A 19,244-nucleotide genomic window follows, 5' to 3' on the forward strand; every position below is an offset into this window, starting at 1 on the left:
CAGAGATTTTTATATGATGTGCCTTTGTTCTCATTTACTTCTAAGATTTTTTTAATTTTCATCCTGATGTCTTCTCTTATCCATTCATCATATAATAGTGTATCATTTAATCTCCAGGTATTGGAGAATTTTCTGTTTTTTATTCTGTCATTTATTTCTAATTTCAATCCATTACGAACTGATAGGATACAAGGTAGTATCTCTATCTTCTTGTATTTGCTAACAGTAGCTTTGTGGCATAAAACATGGTCTATTTTAGAGAAGGATCCATGTGCTGCTGAGAAGAAAGTGTATTCATTCTTTGTTGGATGGTATATTCTATATAAGTTGGTTAAGTCTAAATTGTTAATTGTGTTATTGAGATCTATGGTTTATTTATTCAATTTTAGTTTGGAAGATCTATCCAGAGGTGAGAGAGGTGTATTAAAATTGCCTAGTATTATTGTGCTGTGGTCTATTTGATATCTGGAATTGAGAAGGATTTGTTTGACATACATGGATGAGCCACTGTTTGGGGCATAGATATTTATGTTTGTTAGGTCTTGCTGATTTATGCTTCCCTTAAGCAGTATGTAATGTCCATCTTAATCCCTGCTGACTAGTTTTGGCTTGAAGTCCACATTATCTGAAATGAGAATGTATACTCCATCTATTTTGCTGTGTCCCTGTGCATGGTATGTTTTTTCCCATCGTTTCATCTTTAGTCTATTTGTATCTCTTTCGATGAGATGAGTCTCTTGCAGACAGCATATTTTTGGATTTTTCTTTTTAGTCCAATCTGCCATTCTATGTCTTTTTATTGATTAGTTCAGGCCATTAACATTCAGAGTTATTATTGTGATATGATTTGTATTCCCAGTCATTTGACTCTTTTTTGTTTTTTGACATGATTTGGTTTCTCCTTTATTTGGCTATTCCTTTAGGCTTGTTCCTCCCGTTGCTGATTTGCATTGTTGTTTTTCATCTCTTCCTCATGGAATATTTTGCTGAGAATGTTCTGTAATGCCAGCTTTCTTTTTAAAATTCCTTTAGCTTTTGTTTATCATGGAAGGATCTCATTTCATCGTCAAATCTGAAAGTACGTTTTGCTGGGTATAAGATTCTTGGTGGGCATCCGTTTTCTTTCAGGGCTTGGTAAATGATATTCCAGGCCCTTCTAGCTTTTAGGGTCTGGATTGAAAAATCTTCTGATGTTCTTATTGGTTTCCCCTGAATGTAATTTGATTCTTTTCTCTCACAGCCTTTAAAATTCCGTCCTTATTTTGTATGTTAGGTATTTTCATAGTAATGTGCCTTGGTGTGGTCTGTTTTAATTTTGTATATTTGGAGTCCTATAAGCCCCTTGTACCTGGTTTTCCATTTCATTCTTCAGATTTGGGAAATTTTCTATTGTTTCATTGAATAGACTGTTCATTCCTTTGGTTTGTTTCTCTAAGCCTTCCTCAATCCCAATAATTCTTAAATTTGGCCTTTTCATGATTTCCCATAATTCTTGTAGATTCTGTTCATGATTTCTTACCATCTTCTCTGTTTGGTCAACTTTGTTTTCCAGATTAAATATTTTGTCTTCAATATCTGAGGTTCTGTCTTCCAGGTGTTCTATCCTATTGGTTATGCTTTCTATGGAGTTTTTTAACTTGGTTTATTGTTTCCTTCATTTCAAGGATTTCTGTTTGTTTGTTTTTTTTTTTCAGTATCTCTAACTCTTTATTGAAATGATCCCTTGCTTCCCATATTTGCTCTTTTAACTGTTGATTGGTGCGATCATTTAATGCCTGCATTTGCTCTTTCATCTCCTCCTTCAATGCCTGCATTTGCTCTTTCATCTCCTCGTTTGCTTCCCTGATTGTGTTAATTATGTACATTCTGAACTCCCTTTCTGACATTTCTTCTGCCATGCTGTCATTGGATTTTATTGATATAGTATCTAGGTTTGAGACGTTTTCTTCCCTTGTTTTCTCATATTGGTCAGTTGTCAGTGGGACTCTGTGATATTGCAGATTTCCTGTATTGGCTTATAGTGTCCCTGTACATTTCCAGTGTATCACCTCCCAGTGTTCAGTAGCCTGAAGTCTTGGAGTAACTTGATAATGCAGAGCTTCCGAAGAAAGCTGCCCCGTGCCTGCTACTGGTTCCAGGGCTTGGAGTTGGCTCTGTGTGGAAAGGCTCTCACTGGGGGGCCTGCTCCGAGAAGCTGGCCGTGTGGAAGGAGCCCAAAGCCAGAGTGGGCAGGGCTGCCTGGGTAAAACTCTAGCTGCCCTGCCCTACTCTGATAACCTGCCCCTATCCAGGCATGCCACCCAGGCCAAGCTTCACTGGGTGGGGGAGACTCACCCCATGGCTCTATTTTAGTCTGAGTCTCTCAATGCCTCCCCATCTTGAATCCTGGGTTCTGGAGTGACTGGAGATGTCGTCACCCTCTAGTCTGCCATCTTGGATTTCACCGTGGAAAAAGCCTGTGGCCGTAGGGGGCAGGGCCACCTGGAGAAGTCTCTGGCAGCCCTGCCCTGGTCCCAGAGTTTGCTTGTGGGTCGGAGCTCTCCGCTGGCTTGGGGACTTGTGGCTGGCTCTGTGTAGAAAGGCTGTCACTGGGCAGTCTGCTCCAAGAAGCTAGCCTAGAAAGTCCCTTCCTGACAGAGGGAGCCGGGCTGCTTGGGGAAGTCCCTGGCTGCCCTCTCCTGGTCCCTGAAGCTACCTGTGGGTCGGAGCTCGCCACGCACTGGCACAGCGACTTGGAGCTGGTTCTTTGCAGAATTGCTCTCACTGGTGGGCCTTCTCTGAGGAGCTGGAGAAGCTGGCCATGTGGGAGGAGCCCACTGCCGGAGTCCTCAGGGCTGCCTGGGGAAGACTGTAGCTGCCTGCCCTACTCTAATAAGCCACCCGAATCCAGGCCTGCCGCCCAGGCCGAGCTTCACTGGGTGGGGGAGACTCACTCCCTGGCTCTATTTTAGTCTGAATCTCTCAATGCCTCTCCTTTTGAATCCTGGGTTCTGGAGCAACTGGAGATGCAGTCACCCTCTAGTCTGCAATCTTGGATCGCCCGTAATCTGTTTTGATGTTCAGGGTGACTGGCTTCATGAAATGAATTGGGAGTTACCCCTTGGCACATGCACACTTTGTGTTTCATAGAATAATATGAGATAAAGCTGCACTAGTTCTTACTTAAAGATCTGATTGAATTCACCTAGGAACATATCTGGTCCTGGCCTTTTTTTTTTTTTTTTTTTTTTTTTTTCTAGAAGTCTTTTATCACTGCTTCAGTCTTATTGTTTACAATTGCTATGATTAAGTTTTCTATGACTTCTTGATTCAAGTTTTGTAGGTAGTGTCTAGATAAATTTGCCCATTTCTTCTAGATTTTTCTTATTTGTTGGAATAGTAGGTGTTTTTGTTTTTATTTGTGTTTTGTTGTTGTTAATGTTGTTTTGATACAAGGGATTGAACTCAGGAGGCACTTGGTCACATTCACCAGCCCTATTTTTGTACTTTATTTAGAGATAGGGTTTCACCCAGTTGCTTAGCTCATGACTTTTACAGAGACTGGCTTTGAATTTGATCCTTCTACCTCAGATTCTGAGCCTCTGGGTTTACAGTAATAGGAGTTTTCAAGGTAGTCCATAATAATTCTCTGGATTTCAGAGATGTCTCCAGTAACTCCTTTTTCATTTCTAATTTTATTAATTTGTGTCTTTTATGTTTTGCTTAGTTTGGCTAATTTTTGTCAGTCTTGTTTAATCTTTCAAAGAAAGAAGTCTTTGTTTTATTGCTCTCTTGTACTTTTTTATTCTCTCACTAATTTCAGCTTCCATCTTATTTCCTTTTTTCTACACTGTTTGGGATTGTGTTGTTCTGAATTGTCTAAGCCCTGGAGATACATTCTTATGTTATTTGGGATATTTCTTGATTTTTTATTGTATTCATTCAGAGTTTATAAAATCTTGTCTTAGAACTGCCTTCCTAGTGTTTCTGAGATTCTGGTATGTTGCATCCCTAATATTTTTTGAGTCTAGGAATTTTAAATTTGTCTCCTAATTCTCTCAATGTTCTACTCATCATTCAAAAGTGTATCATATAATTAGGTAAAAATTATATACTCTGTAGGTCCTTATGCACTTTCTATGGTTATTTTCTTGCTGCTGATTTCTAACTTCTTTCCATTATGACCTGATAGGATGGATGCAAGGGATTATAGGGACTCAGAAGAATATTTTCTAAGACTTAATACTTTGTGTCTTAAAATATGGTCAATTTAGAGAGAGTTCCATGGTCAACTGAGAAATTGAATTTAGCTGCTGTTAGGTGAAATATTCTATACATGTCTGCTAAGCCAACTTAATTAATAATACTTTTAGGTCTGAAGAGTCCTTAGTGATTTTATGTCTAGATGACCTATTTCATGGGGAGAGAGGTATGTTGAAATTACCCAGTATTGTAATGTGGCCTATTTGAATCTTTAAGTTGAGTAGTATCTGCCTTGTGTAATTAGATCCTCTTATATTAGGGGTATAAATGCTATCCCATTACCACATTATCACTATCTTTTTGTGAATTGTTTCCTATTACTATGAATTGACTGTTTTTTCCCTCCTCTTGAAGCCAAATTTGTTTATTTTTAGAATACCTACTCTTGTTCATTTTGCATCTCCACTTTCATGAAATATCTTTTTCCATCCATTCATTTTTAACCTATGTATCTCTTTGCATATAAGATGAAACTATTGAAAGTAGTATATAGTTGGTTCCTATTTTTAAATCCATTCTGCCAGTATATGACTTTGAATGTAAGAGTTGAGACCATTTATACTCATCACTTTTAGTCAGCTTTTTTGTTTCTGTGTTCAAAAGTCCTGACAAAAACGAGATAGAAGAGAAAATGCTTATGTTGGCTCAAGGTTTTAGAGGGTCATTCCATGATTTGTTAACTCCATAGCTCTGGGTGTTACATGTGGCAGACCATCTTGACAGAAGAGCATAGTGGAGGAAACCAGCTCAAATGGAAATAGAGGCTTTTTCCCCCTGCAAGTTTTCAGTTTCAGAATCTCCTAAGAGTAAAATTGTTTTTCCCCATTCTGTTTTACTGACCTCTACGTGCCCAAATTTATCACAGTGTAGACACTCACCAACCAAAGAATAAAGCCTAAGAGGCTAATTGGTCTTTGTTATTCTAAAAGCAAGTGTAAAAAGAACCAGTAAAAAAGTATAAAGCAAAGAAAGTAGAAAAAAGAGAAAAAAGTAGTGCAATATGAAACACTAAGTTAAATTGCAGGGATTTGTAGTTTAACACTTAAGAAGTTCAAATGGATTTTTTTTTAGGCTGTCATGGTTTTCCTATTGTAACTATTTCCACTGAGGATGATGGATATATACATACATATATATATGTGTGTGTGTGTGTGTGTATTTACACATACATATATATAACTATGTTCATGTGTGAACATACCACAATGAGTCCTGCACGTATGCTTAATTTGGTAGATTTTGTGCTCCACACCCTCCCTTTTTTCTCCCTCTTGATCCCCTTCCTCTACTTGACATGTAAGCAAAAACATTGAACTTTTGCATTTCTCAGTCTGGACATTTTTTATCTTGATGTTCTCCAGCTTCATCCATTGACCAGCAAGTGAAACAATTTCATTCTTCTTTATGATAGTATGAAACATTATTGTGTATATTTATCACCTTTCTTTTTTATCCACTTTTCCATTGAGGGCCATTGAGACTGTTTTCATCACTTAGTAATTGTGAACTGCACTGCTATAAACAGAGGTGAGCATGGATCACTACAGTGTAGTAATTTTAGTTCTTTTGGGGTAAATGCCAAAGAGTGAAAGGGCTGGGTCATGTGATGTTTCCATTCCTGGTATTTGCAGATCTCTGCACTGCTTTCAAAAGTGGTTGTACCAATTTTCAGTCCCACCAAGAATGTGTGAGTGTACCTTTTTCCTAATATCCTCCAAAGCAATTATTGTTCTTTGTATTCTTGATGGTTGACATACTAACAGTGTGGTGATATTTCAGTATAACTTTGATTTGTATTTCCTTGATGACCAGGAATGATGAATTTTTTTTATATATTTATGGATTTACATTTCTTCTTTTGAGAAATGTCTATTTATTTATTTGTTCATTTCCTGATTGTGTTATGTTTGTGTGGTGTTAAGGATTTTTTTTAGATCTTTATAAAATCTGAATATTAATCCACTGTCAGAAGAATACCTGAAATAGATTTTCTCCAAAACTGTAGGCTCTTCGTGCTCTTGTTTTCTTTGCTATGTAGAAAGTTTGAAGCCATCCCACTTATTGATTCTTCGTGTTGTTTCTTGAACTTTAGATATCTTATTCAGGAAGTTGGTACGTGTGCCAATGTTAGAATCCTGACCCTGTATTCTTCCAGGAGTTAAAGAGTTCCTGATATAATACCTATGTCATGGATTCCCTTTGAGTTTAATTTGTGGAGGGTGAGTCACAGTAATCTAGTTCCATTCTTCTGCATATGAATATCCAGTGTTCTCAGCATGCTTTTTATAAAATAGCATTTTTTTCAACATATGTTTTTGGCGGCTTTGTCAAGTACCAGATGACTGCATCTGCATGAATTTGTCTGTGTCTTTTATCCTGTATGATTGGTTTTCATGTTTCTTTCTCTGCCAATATTATGCTTTTTCCATTACTATCACTCTAAACTATAGTTTTAAGTCAGATATTGTGATGCTTATGGAATTATTCTAATCACTCATTATGCTTAGGATATTCTGGGTCTTTTATCTCTCCATATAATTTTTTTCCTTCCCACACTCCTACCCCTCTTTTCCCACTAGAGAGTTCCTCCTTCCTCCAGTCTTGTCCCCCATTATGTGTCATCATCCGCTTATCAGCGAGATCATTCATCCTTTGGTTTTTTGAGATTGGTTTAACTCACTTAGCATGATATTCTCCAGTTTCATCCATTTGCCTGCAAATGCCATAATTTTATTATTCTTTATAGCTGAGTAATATTCCATTGTATATATGTACCACAGTTTCTTTATCCATTCATCAATTGAAGGACATCTAGGTTGGTTCCACAGTCTGGCTATTGTGAATTGAGCAGCTATGAACACTGATGTGGCTGTATCTCTGTAGTATGCTGATTTAAAGTCCTTTGGGTAGAGGCCAAGGAGTGGGATAGCTGGGTCAAATGGAGGGTCCATTCCAAGATTTCTAAGGAATCTCCACACTGCTTTCCAGAGTGGCTGCACTAATTTGCAGCCCCACCAGCAATGTATGAGTGTACCTTTTCCCCATACATCCTTGCCACCTCCTATTGTTGATTGTGTTCTTGATAATTGCCATTCTAATTGCGGTGAGATGGAATCTTAGTATAGTTTTGATTTTCATTTCTTGTATTACTAAAGATGTTGAACATTTTTTCATATTTCTGTTGATTGCTTGTAGATCTTCTGTGAAGTGTCTGTTCATTTCCTTAGCCCATTTGTTGATTGGGTTATATGTATTCTTTTTTGAGTTCTTTATATATTCTGGAAATTAGTGCTCTATCTGAAGTATGAGTGGCAAAGATTTTCTCCAACTTTGTAGGCTCTCTCGTTGCATTGCTGATAGTTTCTTTTGTTAAGAGAAAGCTATTTTGTTTGAATCTATTCAAGTGGTTGATTCTTGCTTTTATTTCTTGTGCTATGGGATTTCTGTTAAGGAAGTCTGATCCTAAGCCAATAAGGGAAAGATTTGCACCTACTTTTTCTTCTATAAGATGCAGAGTCTCTGGTCTTATTTCAAGGTCCTTGATCCATTGTGAGTTGATTTTTGTGCTGGTGAGAGATAGGGGTTTAGTTTCATTCTGTTGCATAAGGATTTCCAGTTTTCCCAGCACCGTTTGTTGAAGAGGCTATCCTTTCTCCATTGCATATTTTTGGCCCCTTTGTCTAGTATGAGAATATTGTATTTATTTGGGTTTGTGTCTGTGTCCTCTATTCTGTACCATTGATCTACCTGTCTATTTTGGTACCAATACCATGCCATTTTTGTTACTATTGCTTTGTAGTATAGTTGAAGTTCTGGTATTGTGATACCCCCTGTTTCATTCTTCCTGCTAAGGATTGCTTTTGCTATTCTGGGTTTCTTATTCTTCCAGATCAATTTCATGAATGCTTGCTCTATTTCTGTAAGTTACATCATTGCAATTTTAATTGGAATTGCATTGAATCTGTAAGTTGGTTCTTTGAAAAAGTAAACAAAATAGACAAACCCTTAGCCACACTAACAAAGAGAAGAAGAGAGAAAACTCACATTACTAAAATTCATGATGAAAAAGGAAATATCACATTAGACACCAATGAGATACAGAACATAATGAAATGCTACTTTGAAAATCTGTATTCCAACAAAATAGAAACTACCGAAGACATTGACAAATTTCTGGAGACTTATGCTCCTCCCAATCTGAACCAGGAGGACATACACAATTTAAACAGATCAGTATCAAGCAATGAATTAGGAGAAGCCATTAAAAATCTACCATCCAAGAAAATCCCAGGACCCGACAGATTCTCACCCAAGTTCTACAAGACCTTCAAAGAAGAACTCATTCCAATACTTCTCAAAGTATTCCAGGAAATACAAAAGGAGGGTACCCTACCGAACTCATCCTATGAAGCTAATATCACCCTCATACCCAAACCAGGCAAAGACACATCAAGGAAAGAAAATTTTAGACCAATATTTGTGATGAATATAGATGCAAAGATCCTTAACAAAATATTGGCAAACCGTATCCAAATACATATTAAGAAAATTGTGCACCACGATCAAGTGAGGTTCATCCCTGGAATGCAAGGATGGTTTAACATCTGTAAATCAATAAAAGTAATCCATCATGTCAATAGACTTAAGGATAAGAATCATATGGTTATTTCAATTGACACAGAAAAAGTGTTTGACAAAGTACAACACCCCTTCATGCTCCAAACACTAGAAAAAATAGGGATAGTAGGAACATACCTGAACATTGTAAAGGTTATTTATGCTAAGTTCATGGCCAACATCATTCTTAATGGAGAAAAACTGAAACCATTCCCTTTAAAAATGGCAACAAATCAGGAATGTTCTCTTTCACCACTTCTATTCAACATTGTCCTTGAAACTCTAGCCAGAGCAATTAGACAGACTAAAGCAATTAAAGGGATATGAATAGAAAAAGAGGAACTTAAGCTGTCACTATTTGCCTATGACATGATTCTATATTTAGAGGATCCAAAAATCTCCTCCAGAAAACTTCTAGACCTCATCAATGAATTCAGCAAAATAGCAGGCTATAAAATCAACATGCATAAATCTAAAGCATTTTTATATGCAAGCGATGAAACATCTGAAAGGGATATGAGGAAAACAACTCCATTTGCAATAGTCTCCATATAAATTTTAAGACTGATTTCCCTAATTCTGTGAAGAATGTAATGTGTATCTTGATCAGGATTGCATTGAACTGTAGGGCATTTTTGGTAATATCACCATTTTAGTATTTATTCTATGTGTCCAAAAACATGGGTAGTTTTTCCATCTTCTATGGTTGTCTTCATTTTCTTTCTTTAGCATTCTGTGATTTTCAGTGTAGGGATCTGCACTTCCTTGGTTAGATTTATTCTTAGTCATTTTGAGGTTATGAGGCTATATTGAATAGAATTTTTTTCTGAATTCTTTCTCAGATGATTTATTTTTTAGAATACAGAATATCTACTGATTTTTGTATATTGATCTTGTATTCTGGTATAGTCATGATTTTTAAAATCAATTCTATCAGTCTTGTTTTGTTTTGTCTCATTTTGTTTTGGTTGGGGGGGTACTTATGAGAATAGAATCATGTCATTTGACTTCTTTTCTGTTCACAATGTGACTGTGTTGGACAATGATGTCTGCTTTTCTTAAACTTGGTAGGACAGATTCATGTGTCTCATGGAAGGGAAGCTTTCCCTTCCCCCACTAAGCCAGCACTCACTGGAGGCTACCTTTATCTGTTGCTTTTATTAATTCCTTTCTGCTGCAGAACCTGATGTTTCTGGTATTCACTTGTCTGCTAGTTCTATGAAAATCTCTCACAGTCTTTCTATCTGAGTTTATTCTGTAGAACTGATATTTTAATTCACTCTCAAGAAACTGCCTCAAAATTGTGGGTTCCTCTGGTCTTCCATTTTCCTTATTTTCAGTACTTCCATTTTAACTATAGTAAATGCTTTGCTCCATGTTGTGGAATATGTCCTATTTCGGTATTCTTTGAAATTCATATTATTGAACATCCTCTAGTCCACCTGGATATTACATAAGCAGTGGAAAATGAATTCTGTCCTTTGGATTGGTTATGAGATTACATATTTTATATGTAATATGTGTTAGGGTTATTCTATGTTTTCTTATCTCCCATATTCATTATTTAAAATTAACCCTTGTTGGGCACCCAAGCAGGATCTGAAGCCAAAATTCCATTAGGGTGAGTAAGTACTGTGCTTTCATGGGCCTCTCCTTTATGAAGCAAATTGCCATAAGGGACAAATAAGTGAAATACTTTATACATTACAATGGTTGGAATAAAAATTGAGATGAATGGGTTCCAGAGAGCAGAGTACTCAAGTACATGGACACCAACTGCAGAAACAGGGAGAACTCCAAAAAGCCAATCAGGAGCAGTATGCAGAGGGGAAGATGAGAGGGGCTGCTCAGGAAAGAAGATATCTGGTCTGCAACATAAAAATGTTGAAGTGAAAACAAAAAAGAACAAACAGAAATCACCTGGAAATGGAGATGGTGGCAGTACCAGTGAGACACCTCAGTCTCCCCTGAAGAAAATGGCCCAGGTAGATCCTACTGTTGAAAATGAAGAAACATTTATGAACAGAGTTGAAGTTAAAGTAAAGATTCCTGAAGAACTAAAACCATGATTTTCTGATGACTGGGACTTAATTACCAGCCAAAAACAGCTGTTTTATCTTCCTACCAAGAAAAATGTGGATTCTATTCTAGAGGATTATGCAAATTACAAGCACTCTCCAGGAAACACAGATAATAAGGAGTATGCCATTAATGAAGTCATGGCAGGAATAAAAGAGTACTTCAAATTAATGTTGGGCACTCAACTGCTCTACAAATTTGAGAGACCACAGTAGAGGAAACAAAATACAAAAACAAATACCCCCACCCAACCCAACCAACCAACCAACCAACAAACAAACCCAAAACAACAAAACTAAAAAAATCAACAAAATGGAACATGCTTTTAGATCCACGTCTGCTACAAATTTATTTAACTTTATTTATTAACTTACATAGAAAGTTACTAGTTACTATGCTCCATCCTAATATTTGAAATCAAGGCAGAAGCAGTCACAAGCCCCAGGAATCAGTAGACCTATGTATAAGGAGAGGAGTTTAAGGAAAGGTCCTTCCCCAGGCCTAGAAAACAACCAATTGTCCATAGTAAGTAGATAAATTAGGTGTAATGAAAGATAAGAAAAATAGAAGAGATAATTAGAAGTTTAAAATTTAGAATATTATTACTAGGAATTTGAAACACCAACCTAAGAATTTGTGTACAATATAAAACAAGCAACTAGAAAATTAGAAACTGGTATAAGGTGTTCAAATGTAGGTTAAACAGATGTAATGAATGAAACATACACTTATAGAGTGAACATTAGGTATGTGGTCATAATGGTGTAAACAGAGTACATTGATACAATCAAAAATTGTGATCCAAATATATAGAAGTAGACAGGATAAATATGTGAGAGATGTGGGTGCATATTTCTTTGAATTTGTATTTTAGATGGAGTAGAGATCAATCTTAATCTTCCTTACCTGGAAGTCATTAGAAATTTTCTACAATTGTATAAATCAAGAAACCAAAATAGAGCATTATTTAGAAATATGAGTAATTCATAAGACTTCTGGAATGATTTGAAAGGCTACTTTTAAGGAATGAGAGATTTAAAAGTGTCCCACTAAAAACCACACCCATGCACTCATACACAAAGACCACACACATACGAACACAGACATGCATGTATAAAAATCCAGTAGAAGTTAATTTTATAATGTCATATTATTTCAGTATAAATAATGCTTATTACTGTTTTTCTTTCTGCAATGATAATTCTTTAATTCTGTGTTAACATGATATTTTGAAACATTTTGTCATTTCTAATTATATTTGATACATATGCTGGTATGTTAGGCTTATATAAGTTTGTACATATATTTTAATACTTAGATTATAGGAGAGTCATAAGTGTATGTGACTCACAATATATGTATATGTCTATCAATATTTGTTGATAAATATTGATAAAAGGATATTGATAGATATAGATAGTATCATGGTGATCTGGTTATATGTCCAAAAGTATTTGTTGCATATGAGTCAAATTTCTAATACTTTTTGGATACACCCACAATGCTTCATAAACCCACAATTATTTTAAGAAATGTATTATTTTTATATTTCCCATTAGTTATCTACATCTTATGAGATAAAGTCCAGGAAGAGATTGACCTTGGGATTTGCTGACACTAAAGCCCCTGCATGCAGGACCATAGCAGTATGCCTTATACAGAGGCTGTCCTGCTTGAGATCCAGAGATACATAGACCTCCTCCCAAGCAGTCTGCCCCATGCAGTGACCTGTGACATTAAATTCAGAAACTACTCCATCCCCAAGTAAGATTGTTTTCCTCACAGTGAAGTCCCCAAATTAGCAGAATGGTCCCAATCCTCTGCCAACACTAAATGAGATAAGTACAATACTCATCCATGTAGCACCTCGATGAACTCATGCTGGACCACTGTAGGTCATGAAGCTTCAACTATTCCTCATATCCAGCAGTGTGAATGTTATGTATTTGTTCTACTCCTTTGAGATTGTTTTTTCTACCCTCTCCAAATTTTGGAACCAGATTGTTAATTTCCTAAAACATTCTCCTGGAATATTTTTCAGTATAATATTAAATCTATGGATCAGTTTAGAAAGAATTGACATCTTAACATGTTGACTGTTTCAGTTAATGAACATCATATATGTTCTTATTATTTTGGGGTTTTCTTTATTTTTTCCAGTAATGTTTTGTTTTTAATGGAGTGGTTTCCACACTTTGTGGAATATTTTTTAATTAAGTGTTTAATATTTTGAAAGCTAATATGGGAGGGATATGAGGGATGTGAGGGATGTGAGTGTACATTTCTTTGAGGTTTGTATTTACATGGAGTAGAGATCTATCTTAATCTTCCTAACCAGGAAGAAATTTTCTACAATTGTATAAATCAAGAAACCAAATTAGATCTTTATTTAGAAATATGAATAATTCAGAAGGCATTTTGTTGTTCTAGGCATATGGACATATAGTCACAGTTTTATTTATGACTTTATATCTAGAGTTCTTATTAACTTTATTAATCATTGATAATTTGTGTTTAGATTCATTTGGAATTTCTTATGTACATTACCCTGCTATCTGGTTAGTATTGGTTTTATGTATTATTTTCCAACTCTAATGACATTACTGTTTCTTACATTATTTCATTGGTTGGGAAATTCAGCACAGTGTTGAATACAAGTGGTGTGTTGAGCATGCTTTTATTTTGTTTTACTCTAGCAGGAGGTGAAAGTTTTACATCACACTACTGAGTATAATGTTTTATGTACCTTTTGGAAGATATTCTTGATCAGATGAAAGACGTTTCCCTTTTTCTTATTTGTGTTTGATATTTTCTTATTATATTTCATTCTGTTTGCCACATTTTTATCAAATGGATTCTCTGCATCCATTGATCATGCAATGATGGTGATATATTTTGGTCTCTTTCTCCTCTAAATATGCATATTGTAAGTTAGACACACAGCAGATCTTGATCTTCTACAGCTTGTTAAACACATTTTTTCCTCTTCCTACGTTTTTTATTGGTGCATTACTCTTGTACATATTAATGAGATTTGTTGTCACATATATATAAGTGCCTGTACACAATGTAACACCGACTTGGTCAATATCACTCCCCAGCAATTTTATTCATATTTTGATAGATTATTATCCAATTTTTCTTCTTGAGCTTTGTCATATTTCTGTCGATGTAATGCTGGCCTCATAAAATAAAAGAGAGTGTATTTCCTACTTTGTGACTATTTTTATTGCTTTCCTCTCCTCCCACTCTTCTTTTTGTGACCTCTCAGATTTGTATTTGGAATGCCTAATAATATTTGCCTAAGTACAGTTATATAGAAAAACTACAGTTTCAAATGATATTCATCTTCTTCCAGAAAGAATTCTTCCCTCCCCTACTAGGTAGTCAGAATGCCATAACACTTCCTACCCTGACTCAGAGTTATTGACTAACACCATTGAAAATTGACTGCAGTCAACCTCTGAAGTTCCACCAGCTGTGCACAGGTTTTTATCTCAGCATCTTTCCAATGAGCCTAACTGATATTAAGTTCCTATATTTATTTACACTTTCAGGTCAGTATGCTCCTAGCTCCTCCATTTCACATAAAGTAGAACATATTATTAATGAAATTCGCAAATGATAGTACTAAAAGTTGTGTTTTCAAGGTTGAGAAAGAACTATAATTTTAGTATGGCTAGAAGTACTATTTTTGTTTTCTGGAGAAGAGGAAATTGAGGAATTTCCTGAGAGGTGTTAGGCATTTACCTGATGATGAGAGATTTCATACAATGGTTAGATGTTCCACTTCATTCTGTTTTCAGTAAAGAAAACAAGCAAGAATCATGTTATGCCTGGTTTTATGTTGAGTATAGAAGGTTCACAGCCCAATGAAATGAGCTTTTTTCTGCATGGTACAATCTAATGAAGGAAGTTGAAAAGGTGCATGGCATATTCTAATGATCCCCATTTAAATTATAAAAAGAAGTTCTGCTCTCAAAGATTGAGTCAGTCAGTGAAATGAACATAATTGTCTAAGATAAAGTTGGCAAACTTCTTCTGAAACGAGTCAGATAGTAAATATTTTAGTTTTTTAGGCAATAGATTCTCTCTTGTTATTTCTCGTCTCTGCCATAGTTACACAAAAGCTCTCATAGATCATATATAAATGAGTGGAAAAAGGTGTGTTCCAATATTTATGGACAGAGATTTTTTATAATCTCTGTCATAGAATACATATTTTTTTTTCATTTAAAAATTACTAGATAAAAGAATGTATGTGAACAGATTACAGACTGGATTTGGATGGGTTGTGATTTACTAATTACTAGTCTTAGTTCTGTCCATAGAACTTTCTGAATGATAGAATGTTCTATATCTCTGCTGCCCAATACAGTGGTTACTTTTAAATTTATTAAAAGTTTTAATTTGATTTTTTCCAATTGAAATTTAAATGTGTAGCATGAGTCTTTGTTTTGGATAGCAAATATCTTGGGTTATTTCCAAATAGGATTCAGTATCTTTCATCATTTTTGGATGAGGTGCAGCAAAATATAGTTAGATAGTGGTAATAATTCCTGATGGTCTACAGCATATTCTGATAACTTTAGTTATTATATATATTATATATCATATAAGTGACTGAAAGAGAGCAGTTCAAAGAAAAATTAAGGTGACGAAAATGCTACTTACACTGGTTTGATCATTACACCTTGTATACATGCAGTACATTATCAAACCATGAATACATTTTTAAAAAAGACATCTCCCACCACCAAAACCTCTGAAAACAAAAAATGGATTTTGGGGCTGTCTCATTGAGTGGCCAAAACTGAATTGAATTGGAGTGAATCATTGATATTCTTTTTTATTCCACTTTCTATGCATTATTCATTATTTTTTCTAAAAATATACATGCATTCTATGTTCTTATCCTCCATTACCAAAATTGAGAGTATTATAAATATCTACAGTGTATACATCATAAAGCCTTTCTAAAATGTTAAACAGTCTGACAATGTAGCAATTTCACCTCTGAGACCAATAGTCACACTAAAGGAATGAATCAAAAAGGTAGAACACAAAAAAACTGCCCTCTCCTGACACACACACACACACACACACACACACACACACACACACAATCTTGAAATGGTTGATGAAACATTTTGAGAAGGATGGTGTCCTCTGAGAATATGGAAGTGTTGGTGGTAATTACTGCAGTAAGAGCATACACATTTTGTGCTGGGAGTTCTGATTTCTCAGCCAGGGAAATTAAGCATCAGGATCACAGTCACATACATAGGGAAGAGGGGAAAGAAGTGTCACTTGTGTGAAAGAGTACTTCCCCTTTGTCTCTTCTAAATAAATCAGGTACTGCTTTCTCTAACTGTATCCAGAAATCAAAAATTCAGGCAGCCACTTAGAAATGTTTACCTTATTCTAAAATTTTGTCTTATCCAGGGATCTGGAGGTCTTCAGTGTCAACTCTGGCTCTGACACTCTTGTCATACTGGGTATATTTGTGATCCCTTTGAGCCTTGGCTTTCTCATTTGCACACTGTTGATAATACATTATTTATATTATGATGCTGTAAGAATTCAACCAGGTAATATCTGCAAAATAAAAGCTAATACTAGGAGATTTCATTTTGCCCACATCATTAATGCAGTCAAAGGCTGAGAAAACATTTTGTTGATGAGGATATGTATAAATTAGCACTTTCACATGCTGCTGACAGGATTCTAAACTGGTACAAGCAACGTGAAGAACAATTTGGCAGCATCTTTTAGAATAAAAACGTAAGCCAGGTGGAGTAGCACATACCTGTAATTGCAGAAGTTTGGGAAACTGAGGGAGGAGGATTGCAAGTTCAAAGCCGACCTCAATGACTTAGTGATGCCCTAGCAACTGAACAAGACTCTTTTACAAATAATAAGAAATAAAAAATAGCTGGGACTGGGGATGTGGTTCAGTGGTTAAGCATGCTCAATTCAATTCCTGGTGTTTAAAATAGAAAGAAAGAAAGAAGAAAGAAAGAAAGAAAGAAAGAAAGAAAGAAAGAAAGAAAGAAAGAAAGAAAGAAAGAAAGAAAGAAAGAAAGAAAGAAAGAAAGAAAGAAAGAAAGAAAGAAAGAAAGAAAGAGAGAGAGAAAGAAAGAGAAAGAAGAAAGAAAGAAAGAAAGAAAGAAAGAAAAAGAAAAATAGAAAATGTATATTCTATGATGTGAAAATTCTAATTTTTGATATATGCCCCTTGTGCAAACAGAAATTTCTACTATATTCTCACTTCATAGTTGCTTTTGCAAAGAAATTGTGCAAATTGCCTAAAACTTATCAGCAGTGTAATAATGCATTCATATTATTAAGCATGAATAGTGTGGATATATGTTTCAACAAAGGGCAATATCTGCATTGTTTTATTAGATACAAAATCAAAATGCTGTAGAATAACTTTAATTTGGATGAACAAAAAGAGCAAAGTAACAAATTGCATAAACTTGCTGCACTCAGGTTTGTTATTCTTACATGTGTAGAGTAATTATGAAGGATTATATTCCATGGAGAGATATATTACTAATTGATGTTGGCAGATGTGTCTGAAAAGTCCAAACTGGGTTCTGGGCTAAAGTGAGAGGGAGACTTGCTTTCCACCATATGTTCATTTTTATACAATACCTTGTTCTATTTGTAATGGGGTTCTAAGTAATGTAATGTAAAATAATTTTCAGTGCTGGCAATCAAACCCGGGGTCCTGTGCATGCTAGGCAAGCACTCTACCACTGAGCTACATTTCCAGACATACAACTGACTCATTTATGTATATATTCCAAAGAGTTGTGACAAATATATGCAGTAATGCAACCACACAAATCAAGATATAAAATATTGCTGGGCTTGATGGTGCACAACTGTAAGCCCCACTACTCAGGAGGCTTAGGCAGGAGGATTGCTGTGCTCAGCCTAAGCACCGCAGTGAAATACTCTGTCAATTTATATGATATATATATAACATTTTCATTGCCACATAAAGTTTTTTTGTCCTCCTATTCAACCAATTGTCCTTCCTCACTTCCCATCCCTGATGACCATGGATCTGCTTTCGTACCTATGGTTTTGACTTAGCAAGAATGTCATATGGTAGACTATGACATAGAACAAAATAAAAACAAATATTTTATCTCTTGCTGTTTTAACTTCATTTACTCCTTCTCCAATACTCTTCTTATATAGATCCAAATTTCTTTTTAAATTTTTTTATTGGTGAATAAGAATTTTAAAGGAAGAATGCTTCATTGTGGACAATTCATAATGCAGATAACATAATTTGATCACTTTCTTTCCCCAGGACCTTCCTTTGCCCTCCCCTCTTCTCTTCCTCCCCCTGAATCCCTCCCTATACCCTACTAGTCTTTTATATTTTCATATATGTTTTTTGTATGTAGAAGAATATGTTTTAGATACCTTTTCCTTGGCATCTATTAGTAGTGCATTCCCTTTTATTGCTGAATAATATTCCATTACAAAGTATACCTTGGATTTTTTTATACACTTATAAGGAGATGGATAAATTTGATTGTTTCTAGTTTTTGGTTTTTTTTAAACATGAACAATATAAACAATGTGAACACACAGAAAGACTACCTAGTCATGCAACAAATCACTTTCACAGGAGATAAAAAAGCCAGGTGAGTCTTTAGTGCCTGAGTTTAGGATAATAAAAAGACACATTAAAGAAGGTAAGACAGAAAGACTTGCCTGCATTACTCCCAACCCCAACTCTAAGCCATGTGGCAGTAAGAGATGCCCCTGCAAGGGGAGGGGAAAGGAATTGAGTCCGGGCCTTGGACCTGAAACACTGAGGATGTACATAGGCACAGCTAGAGTAGTGCATCTGGGCACTAGTGCATTACCTTAAAACACCTGACAAAGTGATTTCCTCTGGGAGATGAGGTCAGAAAGGGTAGTGTGTGACCCTTCTGCTTTCATACATTTCTGCACAGAAGAAAGGGAAATAAGTAGAATTAGATATCAAATAGAAGGTCAATTGTGTGTGGTCTGGGGATGAAATGAGACTAATGACTTCAGAGACATAGCAACAAATTGCCATCACATTTCTTTTGAGTGTAAAACAATGTGTGGAAGCTAGAAAAATAATAGGAAAGCTCATGCTTTCAGGGAATTTGTTCTGTTGGGGAGAGAAGACTAAAGCTTAATATATAGGAGAACAAATTCATACTTGATTCTGAGTTTGAAACATGCAGTATAGAGTCTATACCAAGTTTTCATTTATTTTCGTGTTAACACACCAAACAGGGGCATGA

General features: G+C 35.6%; 1 pseudogene across 1 annotated transcript; it reads left to right on the forward strand.

The window, feature by feature from the left end:
- The first annotated feature begins 10,692 nt into the window (after positions 1–10,692).
- On the forward strand, positions 10,693–11,153 carry LOC306660055 (mortality factor 4-like protein 1; annotated as a pseudogene). The gene has a single exon. The product of its transcript is annotated as a mortality factor 4-like protein 1 (transcript).
- The last annotated feature ends 8,091 nt before the right edge of the window (positions 11,154–19,244 follow it).

This window comes from Sciurus vulgaris (genome assembly GCF_902686455.1).
Source record: "Sciurus vulgaris genome assembly, chromosome: 4".
Lineage (NCBI taxonomy): Eukaryota > Metazoa > Chordata > Mammalia > Rodentia > Sciuridae > Sciurus > Sciurus vulgaris.